Source organism: Ambystoma mexicanum, chromosome 2q, assembly GCF_040938575.1.
Source record: "Ambystoma mexicanum isolate Mex_15411 chromosome 2q, UKY_AmexF1_1, whole genome shotgun sequence".
NCBI classification, from domain to species: domain Eukaryota; kingdom Metazoa; phylum Chordata; class Amphibia; order Caudata; family Ambystomatidae; genus Ambystoma; species Ambystoma mexicanum.
In genome coordinates this window covers 1366933110-1366955236 of record NC_090924.1, presented here as the reverse complement: position 1 = coordinate 1366955236, position 22127 = coordinate 1366933110, and the positions used below count along the sequence as shown (strand labels likewise).

The window sequence follows — 22127 nt, the reverse complement described above, 5'->3', positions numbered from 1 at the left end:
AGAGTAAATTAATCTAGATAAAGAAGTTTTGAGTTGGAGACCCACACTCCCAAAGGGACTGAGGATGATACGATTAAAACCCTGTGATAGAAGAGGGGGGGGGAGTTGTACACTTGGTAGCAGATGTGCCAAGGTGACAGGACAAGAAATGTGAAGCTAAAAATCCCTCTTGAACTAAATTGTGACTTAAGATAAGAGAACATCTAGGGGAAAGGAGCACAATCACAATCCTAGCATTTGGAAACTTGCATTTTTGGAACATTATTTTGCAATACTTTTACAACCTGTGAAACTGGGATCTTTTCTGTTGTTTAAAACAACAGTAACACTTATTACTTTGAGGAGAGACCATCCTTGCACAGTTATCTTATATTATTAGTGTTAGGGACAGAAGTAGGTGTTGGGGACACGATGGTGATATACCTTTTAGTTACATACTTCCTGGCAATACTATTAGTTGCCTTTGAGGTAGGGAAATTCCTCTCTGCTGTAGGAAGGCATTTTTCCAACATAACTATTATTACTATGTCTTTGTCACAAAATATACAAACATTGTGGCAGCGCCTTACTCTGCAACCTTACAGTGCCCATTAGGCCAGGTAGTGGAGTCTTTTGGCTCAGAGTGTCAGATCTATGCTGATGACACACATCCTGGTCGATCTTCATGGGGACTCAGAAGATGCACTATGGTTGGAGGATTGCCTTGGGGTAGTTCAATGTCGGATGCAAGACAGCTGCTTGCGCCTTAATAGAGAAAAGACTGAAGTAATGTTAACAGGATGAGCAGGAGCTAAAGACAGCTCCTGGGTGTTGGGCATCACTAGTCGGCAGGAGCTACCAATGGGGAACCACAGGTGAGTTTCCAGCACACTGCGGCTCTAACTTCCACATGAGATGCACATTTTTAAATGTGTGCCCATTATGTATGATCCATTATATTTACATGTGTCCTAGAAGTGTCCTAATTCTTCTTTATCAACATTCTCAAACACTCAAAGTTAATGTCACTCATGCATATTTGTAAGGCACAGGTTGGTCTACAGAGCCAAAAGAAGGTCCTGGTAGCTGTTGACCAACCAGGCTGTCTTAGGCTAGAAGTAGGAGCCAAATAGCTTCCAGAAATTTCAAACCCTGTTAATTACTACTCCTGCCGACTGAAAAGGACACAGCAACTGCAGACCAGGTTGATAAAGGTAGGCAAAGCAAGATTTTGCAGATTAACCCAGAGAAGAGCCCAGTCTTAACCCAAGAGCAGCTCCACTTGCCGCCCCGCCCCTCTTTTACCATCCTCATAAAACCCCTAGCAGAAAACCTTCAAGCAGCGCAGTCCAGGGAGTTGCTCTTGGGAGGAGCCATAGTTGAAATCCCACACTCATGTAAGAATGCCTGTAGTTCCTGCAAGCCTTTTCATCTACAAAACCTAATCTTTCATTTGTACATTGCTTGACCATTCTGAGGCGGTGCAGGATAGGCTCAAAGTGTAATCTCCTCCAACTCGTGCGCCTAAGGGCATACTAACATCTCACCCAAAACTACATATATGCCCCATAATTGACAATTGCCCTCCTAGGGTGTAGTGTTGTCCTAAATAGAATATTTTTATAGCTTAAATGCCCTGCCATGCATTATTTTGCAACATTACCTCTATGTTAAAATTCTCAGGAGCTCATTTTGTTGCTCTGCGTAATTCAGCGGGGACATGTTACATACAGACATACACGTATGCAGCTCCCCGCTGACAAATTTCTGTCATTTACACGTCGGAGTGCAAAAGGGGTGGCAAAAGGTGGGGTACACGCTGATCATGGCAATTAGTTCTAACCTAGATGTAAGAACAAAAGAAATGAGAGAGTGATGATGTAACTATATTAGAGGGAAGCGCTGAAGAACATGTGCACTACAGAAATAATATTGGTAACAAGGTGGTGAAAGCTATCCCTAACACCTGCAACAGAAGGGAAGCCCAGAGAACTGCTAGCATTAACAATTAAACACCTTCAATACCTCAAAGGGACTGCACACTACCCAGCTATCTGCAATCTATCAATATATGGCACACCATACCCTACCATGACATAGAACCGCTGGGAGAATTAAAACAGACACAATTCTGGGGAGAGTCAGGTAAAGCTCTGGCGTTGTACGGTTCGGTTGTGGCTATAATTGCCCTTCACAAAGAAAGAAAGGTAGCTATAATTATCCTTCCCTGGGTTACACTGCTTACAATCCATGCTCTGATGACTCTACACTGAGACATATTGTTTATCTGATGGGTGTTCCTAAACTGGTTATGGGGGAAAAGAAAAAGGAGATGCACTCTTAAACAAGTGCACCCACTGATTAAGGTATATTTGATGCTGCCTATCCCTCATAGATCATGACATCTTGGAGCTGGACAGACTAACAAACTGTGGAAATAACCGGCTTGAGCCTACCAGAGAACCTAAAGAGTAATATTACCAAATATTATTTCAGAGCTTAAAAGTGGGTGCATCCGGCATGAAGCTGCAATACATGGCGGTCTACAATGCCAGCATAAAAGCCTGCAATACATTCTTATTACAGGTTAGTTTTGACACCACTACCGACATGTAATAAGAAAATGACACTACTGCTCTATAATCAGTTATTACGCTTCAGTGGAGACGTCAACATGGCCTGTTACTTGAGCTAGCACAGAACAGAATTCCAGCTGCCACTACGGCACTTAATTAAAGCTGGGAGAAGCTTTACACATTCCTTTCTTGTAAAATCGCTTTCTGCGACACGCAGTACTGAAGTTTACCACATGAGATAAAGAATCTGCATGTTCTTGCTTTCTTTAAAGAACAAAACGAAAAAGTTTTTAGATACATTTTTATTAAACTGCTTAACTACTGTTCTGCAACACATTCATATTGCATATTATTTGTTTGTTTTTCAATCCAACCAGATCCTACATTGATTATGTGTATCAGCAATTGGAATATCTCTTAAAATGCATTAAGCAAGAGGACAGGCATTAAAGGGGATGACAATGCATGGCCATGTATAAGAATGCATACAATATCACCTACACCTACCTAATGATTAAGTTTAAGTAACTCCGCCCCTGTATCAGGTTTACAAATAGGTAGTGTGGCGAATCCCCAGAAGGAGTCACTTTTCCCCTAGGGAGAGCCCCTCCCATGAGGTCAGGGAGGTGAGGCTGCTACCAGATAGTCCCACTTAACCCTAACACCCCTTATTACCCCCACCCTTCCACCAACATTTTCCCTAGTGTTCCTATAGGTTTTTGCCATACTGTCAGTATAGGAAGTACTGGGACGAGGAATAGTGTGAACTTCTCAAGGGATGTCTATCCCTGAAGTACTGGGACGAAGGAGAAACCAATTGACTCACTGGAGTAATCCAGTACTAGGACGAAGAAGAAGTGCAGAAGGATCCAGAGCACTCATAAGAACAGTCTAGAATTTCGCAAAATCTGATTGGGCAAAACTCATTCAAAACTGAAGAGGAAAACCAGGAAGGAGAGGCCCTCCCTCGAGGAACCGTGACAGTGGGGAACGCTCAACCGAGAACCAGAGCGGCTGCAGGAAAGCTTACGGGCTACTACGGGCAGAGAGGCTCTTACCTGGTCCGACATGGAAGGACCATCCGGCAGAGGAGAGCAGCAAACCTCCAGGCAAGCCAAGCAGAAGGATTGCATGGTCGGAAGAAGACGCGCCCGCTGGGGAACTGCAAGTGCTGCGGAGATGCCACAGCATGCCGGAAGAGTGGAGAATCCAAGAGAAGCCTGAAACTAAGGGCGGAGAACCCTGAGACCGACTGGACCAAGACAGTAGAGAACCTAAAGTACCAGGGCTACCGGGGCGGTTGGAAGGGGTACCAGAGGGCACTGGCAAACAATGGAGCCACTATACTGGTGCACAAGGGTTACCCTTAGGGGAAAAGCTAAAACCCCTAACAAAAAGGAACTGGGTAACCAACTAACAAGGGACAGGGACCTGCACCCTTTTATGAAGAGTAACCCAAGTCATCTTCATAGTCACAGTCCCTGGCAGGATAGTGAACCATCACATTCTTCACCGGTTTCTCCGATGAAATACCAGGTCACTCAACTCAAGATAATAAAACTCTTTTCCTTTTTGTCAGAAATATGTACGATTTATTTTCTCAAAATCAAAAACAAACGAATTTTAACATGAATTCTTTGGCAAGAACTTGCTCCTCATCACTCGATTTGTAACAAATTTCAAAATTATACAATGGTTTCCATAAAAGTGAATTAAATCATCAGTCCCTTCTATTCAGGGATCCGCACACTTTTTGTATTGCAAATTCATCATTCAACATAAATATTTTCACATTTATTATTGTTTTCTCCACAATTGTAAATGCAATCTAACATGTGCTGCTTCAGTAACAACTCATGTGTTGGTTAAATCACATCAGTGTAACTTTAATTTTAATTTCAAAGAAGTGGTATACACATCAACACCACTACGCGTTTCGGGGCTAATAGGCCCCTTCTTCAGGAGAAGCTGCTACTGTTGAAGCATCAACTGTCAAAAAAGCAAAAGATGTCCATCGATCAAAAACCATTTTTATTCTTTTCCACTCTATATTTCTGAACTCTTCATATTAAAAAAAAGAAAACCTGTTCTCATTCTTGATTCAAACATTCCCCTTTGAATATTTAGTTTTCATTACATCAGGATCTATGAAAGAAGAAAGTACCCTTTTCAATACTTTACTTAAATTGTCTTGATAGAAGAAACAAAGGAAAACGAAATCCGCAAAGTGAATAACAAGCCACTAACTACTTGTTCCCAACTAGGTGATAAAATCACTGAATAAGCCCTCCAGATCCCAATCTTGCATGCAGAGCTTGGACTTCACGTTCTGAAATGAAATAATAGACGCCTCTAAGGACGTATATTTCCTCAATGTTAAAAGTTCAACCAAATCCTTTCAACCCAAACTAGGTCTAGCCGCTCCTCATTCACTTCTAGTGCCTCCCTCCAACTTGTTTCTTCGTGCACAATGCGGGAACTGAAAAAAACAGCTGCATCTACAGTCTCCCTTCCCACATCGCGTATCCTTGTATTCTTCCTGGATAAGACACGTGAGACAGCATGGTCACGTGAACCGCTATCGATAATACAAGCTGCGCTGGAATAGCTCGATCGAAAACATATTCTGTGTCAAGTTCATGGTAATAATTGTTTAAATAGTATCCCCTGAATTATTCATGTTGCTTCTCCATTCGCCAGGTATTAGTGCTGCCGCGTTCTACACGGGCCAATCGATTCCATCATTCACGTTTTCACTACAATCTTGCATTGGTTCAGTCTAGAATTAACGGTCGCCATCTTGTAATGTCTGCTCCTGTGTATTCCTTCAATGGCAACAAACCCGAGTTTGTGGTTCTTCATAACCGTGGATATTTCTTCACGTATCAGGATGTTATTATTATAAATATTCTAAACATTCTGAATTTATACAGACTGTTATGTTGTTTTCAATCCTAGCTGACACCTCGTGCAGTAACAGTTACAACTCGAAGTATATAAAAGCCATGCCCCACAGAGGACACTTGTTCTCTCATATAGTGAACCCAATAGTTACCCTAGATCTATTGCATAGGAGCTCATCATCCCAAAGACCTGTGTAGTAATTGAACTACTCTTATGGTAAGCTGTTAAGTTTATTCAATTGAGAAATAAAGTTACACTGATGTGGTTCCACCTATAGTTTAGTCACCGTGGAAAAGCAAGCCCTAATCTTACATGCGTTCATGGTGTAAACCTCCATGCCATGTACACTTTGAAACAACCTTATGCAGTCCTAAGGACTTGACAGTCCTAACCATCACCATTACCCCCCCATTTACAAAGCATCATGTGTACAATACATCAATATTGCAATTAGGTGACAAAAATGTCCCTTTAGGTTTTGAAAATCAATTTTGTAAAAATAAAACATGTTCATCATATTATCCCATAGAAGATCAAACAGTATTCCTGATGAATTACCATGCTGTAATTAAATCACTTTACACTAGACTTATTCACACTGTGATAAGAATTCTGACTTGTACACCGTTGATATTTCACCTCACCGATCATGTGATTCAAATAAAACAACTTAGGTCAAATTCCATATTTTGTGCCCTTAAGGTCCAATGAACACAATCTGTTAATCCATTCAATCCCCTTTTATTTTAATAGCTTATTGACATCACCCCCTCTTTTCGAGAATTTTACTTGTTCCAATATCACTAGTTTAATTTGTGCTATGGAATGTTTATGTAATTTAAAATGCTGGGCTACTGATGAATGTGGAGACCCTGTACGAATATTTGATTTATGTTCTGTCCATCTTGTTTTGTCCTTCCTCGTTGTTAACCCTACAAAGAACAGACCACAAGGGCATCTCATTCCATAAATCACATTACTTGAATCACACATGCTAGTGTGCGTAAGTTGTATTAGTTTGCCTGTGTGTGGATGATTGACGGTGGTTCCCTTGATTATATTATTACAATGTTTGCAATTATTACAGGGAATCGTCCCTTTGTATGCAATGGTCGATTTATTTTTGCCCGAAAATATTCTGCTCTGATCACATGGTCTTCCATTGCTTTGCGTTTCCTATATGCAAATGTTGGAACCGCTTCAAATAACTCAGAAAGAGTCAGTCCATTTTCAACATGTCCCACTTTTTCTTTACAATTCTTTTGATCTTGTAACTTTGCTCTGAGAAGGTTGTGACATATACCAGTTTGTCAGTTTGTTGTTTTGTGGTTGCTTCAAGAGTTTCCATTCTTGGTATCACTGATGCCTTTAAACGTGCTCCTACTACCGACTCTTTGGAGTATCCTCTTTTGAGAAATGTGTCTTGTAGTTTCAATGAATGTTGTACAAATTCTGTTTCGTCTGATATTATCCTCTTGTATCTTACAAATTGACTGTATGTATACAGTAGCCACTCATATAGAAAAGATGACCCTAAGATCAATTTATCATTAGCCGATCCCTGATTGGATAAATGGAATATGGGTCCCCTTAGTGTTAATCCTCATCTCATGGCTGAACCAGACCTGGACTCAGTGGACTGACACTCTCAGCCCACTCCATCCCTATATTGTAATGGAGGCATGGCATCACAAGTACGACACTGACACAAAGGATACCATTTGTAAAACCTTTATTGAAGTTGGAGAAACTCCTACTTTCCCCTATAACTAAGATGGGAGTAGTCTCGACCATCAAATTGTAATGGGTTATTTATAACACGCTTAATACCCAGAGGTTTCTAAGCGAGCAACCGGGGATCGAACCTATGATGCTCCACGTCACCTTGCTTCCAAGAAGAGCGTGTTGCCCCTGAGCTATCCTCCTGAGACAATAATAAAACAGTCCCATTTGAGTCTGTCAAATCAAAATGGCCCATACTAACGAAAACCTAATGCCTGCCCTATATCTTATACAAAAAGTGTGTCAAGGAGAATATGTATGCAAAGGAAAGTCAGTGTTCAAATATAAAAGAATAAATGTGGCTGAGTCAGTTCTCATCCCCACCTTGGACAGCACAGAGTAAGGTGGCTCCTGTAGGCAAGATGACACACTCTGGCTCAGGCTCTTAACACAAAGGTAGTTCAAAACGTGGATGGAGGCCTGCCTGGCCTTCCACTTTAAAGTCTTACTTTCCAATTTCCAAAACACAGTTCACAACAAAGTTCACGTCGGTCCCCCTCTGAAGGGATCAGACCTTTCAAAGCAAACGTTTACATTGGTCTCCCTCAATCGGGCTCAGACCTTTCTCAGCAAAACAAAACACTTGCAGGGGTTCCCTTCACCAAGCTTATTACACCTTCGGTCTCCCTCAGTCGGGCTCGGACCGTTTCCTGATGTCTAAGACTTTCTAATGTGCGTGACTTTCTTCTACAGACCTTGGCTGGACCACTTTGACTTTCCAGCTTTTCAATAGTTCTTTCACACTCCTATGTGTTTTGCCCCATGCTTCCTGGCGTGGGCAGTTCACTTTATTATGCACCAAAGTTCAACGTTACTCTCCCCTTTTCTTAGGGTCACTTTCAATCACCTCGCTTTTACAGTTCATTCACTTTATCGCTACAAACTTTTCACCTTTTACGAAGACTTTTGAGTGGGGTACTTTCTTTCGCCAGACCCCTCGTTACTCAGTATCGCTGACTTAACAGCTATGCATCAAGGTTCTGCCGTTCTTCGTGTCTCATCCACACGGGTGCAGCCTCCAATTGTGCGATATAATGTTTCCACCTCATCCTTTATTTAGCAAACACTGGTCTTGCATGTCGTTTGTCAACTCACTGGCCGTTTGTGCTTCTTTCTTGTCTTTACTGTTTACGAGTCAAGGCAGTACCACAAGCTTAGCCTTGCCTCCCCAAGTCTGTCGTTCACCCGGGAGGGTTGCTGGGGTCCTTGAAACACATTGCAGCCTTCTTTGGGATACAGCCTTCTCCACGTGTCTTTCGCAGCCTTTTATAGGCATCAACCTCCTGCAGGGAACTCCTGGGGTTCTCCACCCGTGGCTCTCGTCCCTCGGTCCGTTGCTCTACTCCAGTAGGTTCACCTTCACCCTGGAAGTTCTTCTCTTACATGTGTTACGCCTTGCTCAGAGTGTGTCTTGATGTTGTGCCTTTTATCTGTGTGAGGAGAGCAAATTGGTATCAGATGTATGCACTTAGAGTCAAGTGCCTGACTTTGCTTTATCCAATTAGTGGGGCATGCTCAATGCAATGTGTAAGAGTTAGCATTATTACTCTCAGTCACCCTCTTCCTTGGCTTAGTGTTTGTGTGGAAAGGGGGAGGGGTGTTACTTACCACTCCGGTATTTGATTGGAGCATAGTAAGCAGACCTCACAAAGGAAGGGAATGCGTGATAGGTACAATCCAGCCTCAGGAATCCAGCTCCCCTGAATTCAAAGATTCAGGCTTCTTCAAAAGAGGGTCTCTTTTCCACAATGTACCTCTCTGCTAATAGGATGAGGACTAGCAGAGAAGTCTATCCCATAAAAGAGCCGGGGAGAAACATACACCGCCAAACCAATGCTGCAAAGGAAATACAGTACGATTAGGAACGATATGGTAATATGGAATCAAATCAACACAATCAGATAACTCTGGGAATACCTAGAGGTTGGTTGTCGTGGTGTAGAGATATGTGTTGCACCTACAAGAAAACCCAAATATAAGAAATCTGTACTAGCTAACAATGGTTCTTACTTATGACTAATACACAACACCGACCTGAGAAGTGGAATTCCCAAGGGATTTCAAAAGGGAAGGAACAACAATGGCAAGTATAAAATAACAAACAGGAAGGTTAGTAAAGGGAGTAAATACCCGGGCGGCACGAGGGTCGCACTAGTCACGGGATGGTGCATGAACCGGAAAGCGTCACTTAAATGCACTGTGGAGAAGTTCAGTAGGTTGTGGAGTCAATGCAGAGTTCCAGGAATCCACACCACAATGGAAGGGAAGTTGTGGTTCAGGTAAGGTATACAGACAACTAAGGATGAAAGCAGAAAGTGTCTTTACCTTGTTTGGATGCTGGTGGGGGAGAGGGAATCCCTCTGTATCCGACCTGACCTCTGCTACACACAGCAGCCGGATGAATAGCCACGGGCAAGAGCAGAAGGAAAGCTCAGCAGGAACGTCCGCGTAGCAGAAAACAGCGTCTTGCACAGAGGTCGAGAGGTAAACGGACCATATAGAGAGAAGGCAGAAGCATTCCGGAGGCGTTCCGAGGTCGGCAACAGGAATCAAGCAGAATGGATTAAAGGAGGAGGTAATCCAGGAGCGGAAAATAACCGAAGAAGAGTAACGCCACAATTAGCAGCAACTAGTTGTTTGAGCTCTTCGGTTTTTATGGTGCAGGGGGGCGGGGCCTCCGTACACGCTTTTCGCGTACGGAACGCTTCAGCTGACCTGGCATCCTCCGATGCATGGCCAGGCACCATGGCAACCGATACGTAAGCCATAGCGAGGATCTGGAGCATGCCGTCCCTCACATGTATTTCCCAGAGAAGGCAGGTACTGCAGGTCCGTGCTGGGGAAATATAACAAGGGGTGAGTGGGGATATCGGAGAATCCTATCAAATAGAAGGGATCATGGGTACGGGAAAGGGAGGAATACTACGTCGGCTGCCTCACCCCCACTCCCTGGAAACCCCTCACCAGGTGATCCTCCCGCACTGGTCCACCCCAGGGTCTGGATCCAAAGGCAATTGCTGTGCCCTGGCCACCTGAGAGATAGATCCCCAGGGACTAGTAGGTGAGACACTCTTTGGTATCTCACAATTCCTGGACAGAAGGCTTGCGCCTCATGTGGCATGTCACTTAATTGGCTTTAAGATTATGTTCTGGAATATAGTCTTGATATAGAGAAGCGCCATGCTCAAAATTGATGGTTATTTATAGATGATAATCATGTTCTATAACTTGAGGCCTACCTACTAGCCATGTTACGTGCGCATTGCTGTCCTGGCTACGAAGGGTGTGAGAGGGTCTCTTGACCTGGATCAACACAGTCCTTAACTTAAATAGGGTGCAGAATTTGCACTCACCCCAAGCCACTGACTAGTTATATTTGACTCTTGGCAAGTGTGCTGTGTGTATGTTCAGAATTTAGGTGGCGAGTGACTTTCATATGGCTGGCTAGTAGCTTGCAACTTGAATTTTCGCTCTCTGACTAGAACATATGTCCAATAGCTACATTCACCAGATCTTGAAGTGGAAGCTTCCTAAGGGGTAGTCCTGTTAATAGTTACTATGTGTGACGACACCCAGTCACACAGTGTACTCTCTTTTTTATGAATAAGGTTACAATGCAATTCTACAGGTGGACAATAAGCATAGTCAAGTAGGCAGGCCTATTAACCTTGTGCTAAGATACTGCCATGCCCTGCTCGAACCCTTGATTGGTATGCCTGGAATATTAGAATAAGAGGCATGGGCTTGGGGCATACCAGAGCTAAACATGGACCCACAATGTCGTTCTTCTCAGAATGCTAATGCCTTTGCATTCATTTTTCTAAGACTATGGATGAGAGCCTGCAGTCGGAGGTTGCCTGGCAATTCCGCTGCCCAACTAATGTTTAGATCAGTGCTTTAAGTTAGCCATCTTGATTATTTTATGGTTCATTTATTGTGGTTGGGCAATTTGGTGGAGTATGTTTGGAGCAAGAGCGACCATGTCCTGTGGTGTTTACCAGCAATACTGGTGTAGATGGGGAAGCTTCTGCAGGGCTTGCATCACTGAACATTGCTCTAGCCATGACTATCAACTGAACATTTGAGATGGGTGCATTTAGATAAAGATAAAACTGTCACTGTAATTTAGCAGGCCCTATTGCCCTTTGTGTCCATGGTATTCACGAGGGTAGGTGCATCTGATTCCCAGGTGGCTGACACCTTCAGTGTCCTGGTACTCTTTTTAAGCCTTTTGTCACCTGCCCGTACCCCACTTTGAGAAAGAAGAACAGAGCAGAACACTTGGTTTCACAGTGAATGTAGGAATACTAAGCAGGACTGATTATCCACCCTTAAAGATCAGAGCGGGGCAAGAGTATCAATAAAATACAAACAAAGATCTTACTACAAACAGTTACTTCAAACAAAGAAAGCATTGAAAAAGCCAATCGTTTTTGCATGGGATATGCATTTGTCAGGCACTACCATAATGGTACTTCCCCAGCCATAAGATGGTAACAGTTTGAAAATTGTTTTATTACATGGTTATGTGAGAGTAGTGCCTGGAAAATACCTACCCAACACCTATAAACAAGAAAGGAAAATATGCAAATCAAGTGGCGTTTATCAGACCATGAGCACATTTACTGCTGTGATTAATGTAAGGAAGGCACGGTATCAAAAGTAAGACAGACACAAGCAACCACAGTTCAAGGGTGTTTATTGAACTTCAAAAAAGGGTGTGAAAAACGCCTATCTAATCCCAAGTCTATAGATGGGAGCAAGCCATGACCATAAAATAATAATAACGCAGTCCTGATGGTGTCTTTTCAAAATAAAAGGGCCTATACTAATAAACCAATTGCCAATCCTTACCTCTAAATACAAATAGTGTGGGAAACAATGTTACGAAAAGAAAGAAGTGTTCAAAAGATCCCTTCCCCACGTTTTCAGAACGGGATAAGGCGGTTCACTCGAGTTTAGCACAGTCTCTGGCTTCTCTAGCACGAGGATACAGTTCAATCATTAGCATCAGGGCCTTTGTGCCCAAGTCTCTTTGTCTTTCAAAGTCTCTTTCTTCAGAGGACCTGATGTGATAAATGAACGAAACGTTATTTTCCTAGTTCAGATTTCACAAGTAGCCCATTTCTTTAGGTGATTCACCATTCACCCCGGATCTCCCTCAGCCAGACTCAGATCCTTTTTTTCTTTTCAAACCAGAACTTTATAGCTCAACATTGTTTACATGTACAGTTAGCTTTGCATTTGCATAAATTCTTTACGCACATCTCAATTCCATCTAACATTTCATATTGTAGTAACTTCAAAATCGCCTCTTCCAAACCTACCCCCGAACCAGCCATATGAGAGCATGAGAGCAGCCCCCTATATCCTCCCTTCCTCCTGTAATATCCACATCATCCTAAGTCTCTTTGGTATATATATATATATATATATATATATATGTGTGTATTATCCTTAAATGCAATGAAATGGTGTCCAAACTTTGCAAAATTTCTCCAGTGTTCCACGCATTATTGCCGTAATTTCCTCCACATCCACAGTGTCCCAGATTGCATAGTACCATTGTATAATGGATAGCGGTTCCTTCTTTTTCCATTGTTTTACTATGCTTCGCCTCGCACGCTTCAATAGGTTTGCCCACAGTGTCCCTGTTCTTCCTCCCAATTGTTGCACCCCGTCGGGCAATATGTTCAGGAGCGCCATAGCTCCATCAAGTTGCAGGTCTACTCCTAATATGCCAACCACCCTTGACTTCACCTCCTGCCAGAAGTGTTTGAGATGCCGACATCCCCACCAAATACTTTCCACTGTTACCACTTCCCCACAGCCCCTCCAGCACATTGCCGATGTGCAGTTATACATTTTATGGAGTTTTTCTGGGGTGTAGTGCTATTCGTGTAGCAACTTGTATTGTAGTTCGCAATGCTGTACCGAGGTATATGAGCAGTACCAACTCTTTAAGGCTTTATTCCATTCCCTTTCCGCAAGTACCCTTCCCAATGTCTTCTCCCACTTGCTCCTCATTGCCCAGTTTTCCTGTTCCTCTGCGCCCGACAGGATCCTATAGATGGCAGATATCAACCCGCTGTTGTTTACGGTGGACGACATAAACCTTTCCCATTCCGTCTGTTCCCTTGTGGCCCCTTCCATTAATGTGGGTGCCCTCACCCAGTGTCTTATCTGCTGATAGGCAAATAGGTCCCCCTTCCCCAGGCCTAACTCCCTAAGGCAGCTTTCGAATGACCTAAATTGATTCCCTTCGTAGAGATATCCCATTTCCCTCATCCCTCCCGCTATCCATTGTTTGTAATCTATACCTGGCGGCAAATCAGGATTACGAAAGATAGGTGTTCGTGGCGATGACCAGTGTTAGCTTGAGTCTCCCGTTTAGTTGGTCCCAGATCGTCAGGTTGTTTATTGTGATCGGGTTTTCCATAAGTCCTCCTGGCCTGTCCTCCTTTCTTAGCCACGTATTTTCCAAAGATATTCTCCCACCACCGCTTGTTCCATGTTCACCCAATGCTTTTGGTTATCCTCCTTCCCTCACTCAGCTATGGCTCTCATTTGCGCTGCCTGGAGGTATTTTAGCATATTAGGGCACCCCACTCCTCCTTGGGTCTTATTTTCCAAAGATATTCTCCCACCACCGCTTGTTCCATGTTCACCCAATGCTTTTGGTTATCCTCCTTCCCTCACTCAGCTATGGCTCTCATTTGCGCTGCCTGGAGGTATTTTAGCATATTAGGGCACCCCACTCCCCCTTGGGTCTTATGTCAATATAGGATTCTTCTCCCCATCAGTGTTTTTTCCCCACTATAGATAAAGAACATGATGCTCTCTTGGATTTCTTTCATCAGCTTCCCCGGCACGGGCAGAGGGATCGCCTGGAAGAGATATAGCAGTCGGGGAAGTATATTCATGTATCCTTCCTAACCATGATATGTCCATTACTTTCCACCTTGTGAGATATGCTTTGATTTGTTTCACTAACGGGGGGTAGTTTCCCCCGATTATCTGTTTTGAGGTCTCTAACCAATCCTCTAACCAATCCTGTTGCCCACCTAAACCGGGTGTTTCTTTCTAAGTGTTCCTGCTCTCTCCCCAACCGATAGATTTAAGATCTCTGATTTTCAGTAGGTTACTTTGAACCTGGATACCTCAGAGAAGGCATTTATATCTTACATTATTGCTGGGAGTGATGTCTCCCATTTGGAGAACCACGTTGTCGGCAAACATGCCGATCTTGTGGTGTGCCTTTGCCCATCCGAATCCTTGTACCTCTCTGTTTTCCCTAATCCACTGCGCAAATGGCTCCATTACCAAAGCGAAAAGCAGCAGGGAGAGTGGGCACCCTTGCTTTGTTTCCCTTATTGGGAACAGGTTGGTCAGCCCCACCCATTAACTTTAAACTCGGCTTGGGGGTTTCTGCTAGTTTGCTCGAATCATTTTCAGAAAATTCGGTCCCACTCCCACCCTGGTCAGTGTTTGAAGACTGAAATCCCAATTGACGCGGTTGAACGCCTTCTCAGTGTCCAGCATTAATAAGCATGTGGGTGTGTCATCCCCCCTCTGACAGCCTTATCGATTATGTGCAGGACACTTCTTATATTGTTGAACGTGTTCCGACCCTGAATGAACTCCCGTTTGGTCCTGTGCTAATAAACCCGGGAGTACCCCATCCAGCCTAGCCGCTAGTACTCTTGTGTAAAGTTTTGCATCTACAATAATGCGTGCTATCAGACGATATGAGGAGCATAGTTGTGGGTTCTTTCCTGGCTTCGGTATAGTGATGTGAGCCATGTTCATGGATAGGGATATCTCCATCATCTATAAGAAGTCATTGAATACCTCCGCCAGGCCTTTGGATAGTAGTTCACTATATGTTGTGTAGAATACCGACGTTAGCCCATCCTCTCCTGGGTTCTTATGCGGCTTCAGAAGTGTTATTGCCCTCTGCGCCTCTTCCCAAGTGACAGGTTCCTCTAGTTGGTCTCTTTACTTGGGGGATAATCTTGGTCCCTTCCAACCCGCCAGGTATGCTTTTTGCTCCTCCCTATTTGATGGCACTTCCCGTAGAGGTCGGCGAAGAATTCCCCGACTATCCTCCCTTTAGCCCTCTCCTTCCCTGTTTGTTTGCCCCTTTTATCCTCCAAGGTGGTTATAAACGCCTTCTGTTCTCTATTCCTTATCTGTCTCGCCAATATCGTCCCCACTTTATTCCCATGCTCATAGAAAGTCTGCCTGCTTCTTAGGAGGGCACTCTCAACTGACCTGTTAGTTAATTGTCTGCGTTGTCCTCTCACATGTGCCAGCTGCCTGGCAGCCTTATATTTGTTCCCTCTTCGTGGGTTCTCTCCAGTTCCTGTATCTCTCTCTCAGCCCCCTCTCTGCCTCTATCCTCGCTTCCTGTAACCACTTTGATTCCCTTATGAGGTGTTCGTTAATCTGCCATTTAAATGCATCCCACTGCTCTCCTGGAGTGCCTCTCTGATATCCCCCCTCCTCTGTAAATCTGTGCATCTCATTCTCTACCAGCTGCCTTACTTCATAATCCCTGAGGAGGTATTCTTCCAGTCTCCATCCCCCGGACCTACCCTGTGTGTCCCCTCCTTCCCATTCCATTGAGAGTGTGGCGTGGTCTAAGATTGTCACATTCCCTATGGGGACCCTTCTGGTCTCTTAAACCACTCTCTGAGTTACCATAATATAATCTATCCGGGAATAGGTCTTGTGGACGTGTGAGTAAAAGGAGTAGTCTCTTTCCTGTAGGTGGTGTGCAAACTATACATCGTTAAGGCCCTCTTCTTTAAGCCTTGTTCTCAGTTGTTTGGACATTGTTCCTGTTGCATGCCCCCTTGGCCCGTCCGATCTATCAATGATTGAATCTGCTGCTAGGTTCTAGTCCCCGGCCACTATTATCTCCCTCCCTCCCTGAATCTGTTCAGCTCCTCCAGGAACCTCCCAAAGAATCCTTTTTGTCCCTGGTTGGGGGCATATACTGATGCCCATGTGTATGTTAGGCCTCCCATCTTCCCCTTTACCAGGATGAACCTCCCTTCTGGGTCACGCTTCATCCTGGTCCCCTCTACCCGTAGTGATTTGTGAAGGAGGATTGACACCCCTGCCAGTTTGTTTCCCGTGGTTGCATGATATTTGAGCGGATAGTCCCTGCTACCGAGGCAGCCCTCGTCTCCCTTCATCAAATGTGTCTCGTGAAGGCAGGCTATTCTCTCCCCCGTTTTCTTAATTTCCTGCAGGACTGTGACCCTTCTGTTCGGGCTGTTCAGTCCCCGTACGTTTCAAGAGTCTATACATTTTTCCCGTGTCCGTGTACCGGTGTCAGCTCTTCGGCTGCCCACTCTGTGTACTCCATTTCCATGTTTCAGCCATGGTCTCCATCCATTAGATCCTTGAACATCTCTCGGATGCAGTCCTCCAGATCGGTGCCCTCAACCCCCTCCTTAAGGACCTTGAGCTGGATATTGTCCCTCCCTGACCTATTTTCTAGGTCCTCGCACTTCTCCAAGGCCCTTACTGTCTCATCTACTCCCTTTGCCTGCTGTGTCAGTTCAGGTACTCTTTTCTCCAGCCCAGTTATGTGGCACTCTAACGCCATCATTCGGTCGCCAAGTGCGGTTAGCTGTGATCGCCTGACAGAGTTCCTCCCTTATGCTAGCTCCTCCAGTCTTGATGGTCTCTTTTAGTTCCCCTTTAAACTTGGTCAGGGCTGCAAGCAGATCTTCCTTGGTGAGTTATCTCCTCGCCGCTCTGCACCGTCAGGTTTCTGAAGAGAAGCTTTGTTTGCATATGTCCCTTCTGGTGTCTCTCCTGCGCTCACACTCCGGGTTGGTGCTCTTCTTTTTTGGTACCATCTACATTTTCCTATTTCACTCCTTCTAGGTCCTTTGCACCCCTTCTCCTGGGTTTGCTCTGCTGGCCCTTCCGTCTCCTTGATCCTCTCCTACCAGTTGTAGATTGCCCCTCCACTTGACCTTATTCTCCTTGGTCAGGTCTTGTTTTGCCTGTGGGGGCGCTCTACCCTTATCCCTTCAGTACTCCTCTCCACTGTGTGTCCCGGCTCTGAGTGTTCCTGAGGCCCTCCTCCGGTGCTGTGTGGGTCTCCGCACCCCAATCATCACTTTGCCTTGCAGCCTGGCGTGTGGGGCCCTGTTTGCTTCCCCGGGGCCTTCATCTCTTTATTCTCCTCCTTCTGTTGTCCCCGCTCGCTGCTGGCTGTTCTTTGCAGGGGAGCATGTCAGCCTCTGGGCCCCCAGGCTTACCACCTTCTCTGCACTCTATATTGCTGCCCGGCAGCCCCCTGCCCTGTCACCGTTATCCCTCTCCTGTCCCTGCGGACGTTATTGTTGCCCAGTAGCCCCCTGCTGCTTCACCATTGTCCCTCTCCTGTCTCTACAGGCCGGTGCTTCCCAGGGGTCACGCGGCCGCTGCAGTGTGCTGTCTCAGTGTCCACCCAGCTGCGCCTCGCCACCAGCTCTCCCGGGGTCTGCTGCTCCTCCTCCTCCTCCTCCTCCGGGTGTCCCCCAGTGGTCACTTTCCTCCGATCCTCACCTCTTCCCCGCAAGCTCTCCTTCCGCCGCCTGGGTGCACGGTCCCTCTCAGGGGCTGGATATGTCCTGCAGCGCCTCTCTGTCTTTCTCTGATTCATCTTTCTTTTTTTTATTATTACACATCACTTGGTATTAATTAAACCTTAGATGCAAACATATACAAAACATAAAAACATAACATAAAAATCATCCTCCTCCTCCTCAAAGGCCCATTCTACAGTCAAAATTTAAAAGATCAGAAGAAGAAAGGAAGAATAAGAAAAAACAAAAGAAGAAGGAGAAAAAAGAGAAAAATAAGTCTAACGCTAGTTTCATCCCAGAGCTAGGCATTTAGTATCCTCCATAGCGGTGAATATTCTTCTAACCAGCTGTAATACGGCTAAGGACAATGAAAGCCGACCACCCCATCTTATGGAAGCCCACCAATCCTCCTGTGATTTTGTTGGCGATTCCTCTATAAATCTCCCCAGGAGGTTATTTCTTATAGAATTGAGGGGCTCACATACTGGTACTAAATGCTGCAAAGTCTCCTTACTTCTATTACAAAATCAACAATTTAAGATTTTTACTTCATGGGCCTTTGTTCTCCTTGATATAACCTCTCGTGTTGGATATAGGTCCAAATGGAGTCTCAAAAAGTTTTGCCGCTCCAATTCTGAGGGAAATTTAGCAAGGTAGGACACCACATGGCCTCTTTTGTAATATTCCTCAGGATCGTCAGCAAATGATTTGTACAATTTCACTTTCTGCTCAGTCTGGATCAAATCCAAATCCAACAATTTATACTTCACCCTCGTTGGATTTTCGGTGAGTATCGTTTCCGTTAGAGCGATGTTCGTCAGTATAGAAGAGCATGCCTCGGACCAAGAATTTAAGATTGCTAGCTGCTGCCCTTCCATAGCCTCCTTGATGATCGAGAAGCCACTCACTGCTGGTGGTTGGAGGCATTTCCTCATTAAAGATAAAGATTTCCATTCCATGTGGGAGTATAGAGAAGTCAGGCCCAATTCCCTTCGTACCCGTTTGATAGGTAGTGAATTAGGCAACACCATAACCCTCTTCCAAAAGAGACTTTCCAAACGGTTCCAATTTATGGGGCCCATAAATAAATGTGCTTCAGCAGCATAGGTTAGTATTGGCGCCACTTTCAATTTATAGAAATCCAAAACAGGTACCATTGAAAATTTGCAGTAGCGTCTTTTGATGAACAAAGCTAGCGATCTCAGGTTTTTGGCTTTGGTCCTCAGATGTGCTATTCCTGGAGCATCATTTAAGCTGTTCTTTATAGACGAACCCAGATACACCATAGAACCAACTACTGGTATCTGTTCTCCATTTAGTGTCCAGGACAATTTCTTCCGCTTTCTTGCCCTCCCACCATCTCCCAGAATTAGTATTTTGGATTTTTTTGCATTTATCTTTAAGGCGTTTTTGTCAATGTACTGAGACAAAACCGTTAATTGTCTCTGCAGCCCAATTTTCGTCTGATCAAGGAGCAGCAAATCATCTGCGAATAATAAGTTCCCCACGGAGTGACCAGCTATTTTCGGTGGAAAAGATCTGGTTTTTATAAACGCTTCTGCCATGTCAGATATAAAAAGACAGAAGAACGCTGGTGCCAGGCGACAACCCTGTTTCAACCCGGTTTCTGAGGGTATTTCATCAGACAGTAAGACATTTCTGTCCAATCTGATTTTTAAAGTGGTGTCCCTGTGTAATGCTCCCATAGGTTCTCTCAGGGCTTGAGGACAACCCCATTTCTTCAATTTGTCCCACAGAATTATGCGGTCGACTGAGTCGAAAGCCTGTTCCAGGTCAATCGAGGCGATGTAAATTGCCCTTATCTTCTTTTGGTGGACCAGGCCCTTAAGTATATTTATGATGAAAATATTTAAATTAGTCCCTATTCCCTTACGGAAGCCAGCCTGCTACTGGTCCTGATGGTTGTATTTGGCACTCCATTCGTTAAGGTGTCTCAAAATGATTGCTGAAAACATCTTGCCCACCACGCCTAAAAGGGTGATAGGCCTATAATTACTGGGGTTGGACCTATCACTCTTCTTAAAGATGGGACGATTATGGAACAGGTCCAGGATTGTGGTATTTTCTTCTCCCTTACCACAGTTGTAAATAATTTTAACATGAACGCAGCCCATCTGTTTGGATCTTTCTTTAGGATCTCGTTGGTCAGGCTCCTCTTCTTCAGGTTCCGTTTCGGGTCCACCCCTGGAACTTCCGTGATTACGTGCCTTGATGTACGGCGCCTACTGGTCCTGGTATGGCAACCCTCACCAGGCTCTGCAGCAGTGATGTGGGGGGGGGGTTGGTTCTCCCCCCCTGGTGTCTATTCCGTGCCGGCAGCCAGCTTCATTTTGGGCCCCCCCGTCACCGCGCCTGCTGCTTTCTTTCTCGTCTCAGCTTCCGGAGGCTTTGTGGTGTGCCCTCCTTAGCTTTCAGTGTTGTTCTTCGCCTCAGGATCTCCGGCTGGCTGTGGAATCTGTATTATTGCAGGTTAAATACATGTTGAATATCGGGCAGGGACGGAGTTCTCTCACATGTCCGCTCAGCCCGCCATCTTGGCAGTGCCCCCTCACAGCCTTTTTTAACACAATTAGTCTCCCTCAGTCGGGTTCTGAGAACTTTCAATTGCCAATATAAATTCTTAACACAAACTCAGGGTTTTGCTTGACCCGTTGCAGGACCACTTCGATTTCACAATTCCTTTTCTTGTAACATTTGCCATACCCAACAGAGACTTTAGAACGAGCACCCACTTGGTGCCAGACCACTGTCTACGGTATTGTATCTAGGCTTCAAAGTTCAATCACTCATCTGCTGTTTAATCATGTTCGCGCTGCTTGCCACATACGCTTCATACACTGTTCTCTTCAGTTTTCACTATACAATGTTGCTGCTTGCAACCTTGGCTTCAATACAGACCGGTCTGGTATCAGTCTCCCCAACTCACCAGCTGCGCTGACTTTACTGGCGCTGCTTTGTTGTAGGACAAGGACAGTGCCACAGCGGCAAATGATCCTCCCCGCCTTGACTATCGGTGCGGGAGAGCCCTGGGTACCTCTGACACACAATGCAGTTTTCTTCTTTGATTCCGGGTCTTACATTTCTTATTCGCGAAGGCTCATGAAAGTAACAGTCTTTCTCTGAAAAGTTCAAGGGCACTTCCCTTCTTGTAACCTTCTTCGGTCTTGCCGTCTTAAATACAAGGAGAAACTGCCATCTTCGAAATGCTGCTTCCTCGTGTGCTTTGCCTTGCTCAGAGTGTGCTTTTGTGCTCTGCCTTTTATCCATGTGGGGAAATGTGAAGGAAGTCAGGTGTGCGTAATGATCAGTAATTGCCTGACTCTGCCTGTCCATTGTATTGGGCCGTGTCAGGTATACAGCTCGGATCTTAGTCTGTTTTCACTCAGAGTGAGTTGTCCGTGAGAAAGTGTTTGTGTTGGAAAAGAGTAAAAATTCGTTTTCGCCTTTGCAAGCAAGTAAAACATGTATGTCATCCAGATGAAACATGCAAAAGGTTAACTGTATGGAAATCATTCTCGCGCAATAGCAGTCCACACTGACAGAAAAGAAGGCTTTTTATCAGAATGAATAGATCAATCACATAGTGCAGCAGCACAAGCACCCTCTCACCAGTGGAAAAGATGTGAACTAACATTCTGAGCATCCTTTGCATGTAACAAATCTGATGGTCAAATGCTGGTTGGACAGTTAACCATGCACCTTTCAGAGGCCGGTAAATAACTGACTGAGGAAATAATACTCACAGTGCTTAGAAGTTGAAGGAAGACTGCATGAACCACTACATAAAGTTAAATACCTGTCTCGATTACCTTTACTGCGACATGTCTTGCTTAGTTTTGTTCCAGTTACAAATGTAACCTTCATTTTTGTTTGTTTCGTCACAGCGCTTGCACAGGTTGGAGAGTCAGGGTTTGAATGTTTGAATTGTAGTCTTGAAGGTATGAAAGAGGCTGTGGAATCTGTGACTAGTGTAATGGCAATCACTCAAACTTGAGCAAGGGCCCTCCGGCTGCTGACCGTTTTTAACACATTTACCACATTGGCTCCAAGTTAAGGTTGGTGGATGTTTAAATAAGACATTCCATACTCGTCCATGCCTCAGATAAGTTTTTGAGAAGGGAGTATTTTACACACATTTTATATTGAGTGTAAATTTAATTATCAGAGTAAAACGTGATTTGCAAAATGTATGTAGCAGGCAACCAAGACATGAATAAACTTAAAAACAGAACACATTAGAGCGAAAACTGTGCGTAGCAAAGATGCCTGGCTT

At 44.6% G+C, this 22127-nt stretch overlaps 1 protein-coding gene across 3 annotated transcripts in view; it reads right to left on the bottom strand.

Moving 5' to 3' along the window:
* The window catches only part of LOC138570174 (anaphase-promoting complex subunit 13), a 56879-nt gene that overhangs the window by 14753 nt on the left and 19999 nt on the right, over window positions 1-22127 (bottom strand). The window contains exon 2 of one of the 3 annotated variants that reach the window (XM_069648848.1): window positions 8850-9077. The exons of the other annotated variants lie outside the window; for them this stretch is intronic. The gene's annotated coding sequence lies outside the window, so the exon portion shown is untranslated. The remainder of the gene's footprint in view (window positions 1-8849; window positions 9078-22127) is intronic. 3 annotated transcript variants of the gene reach the window in all.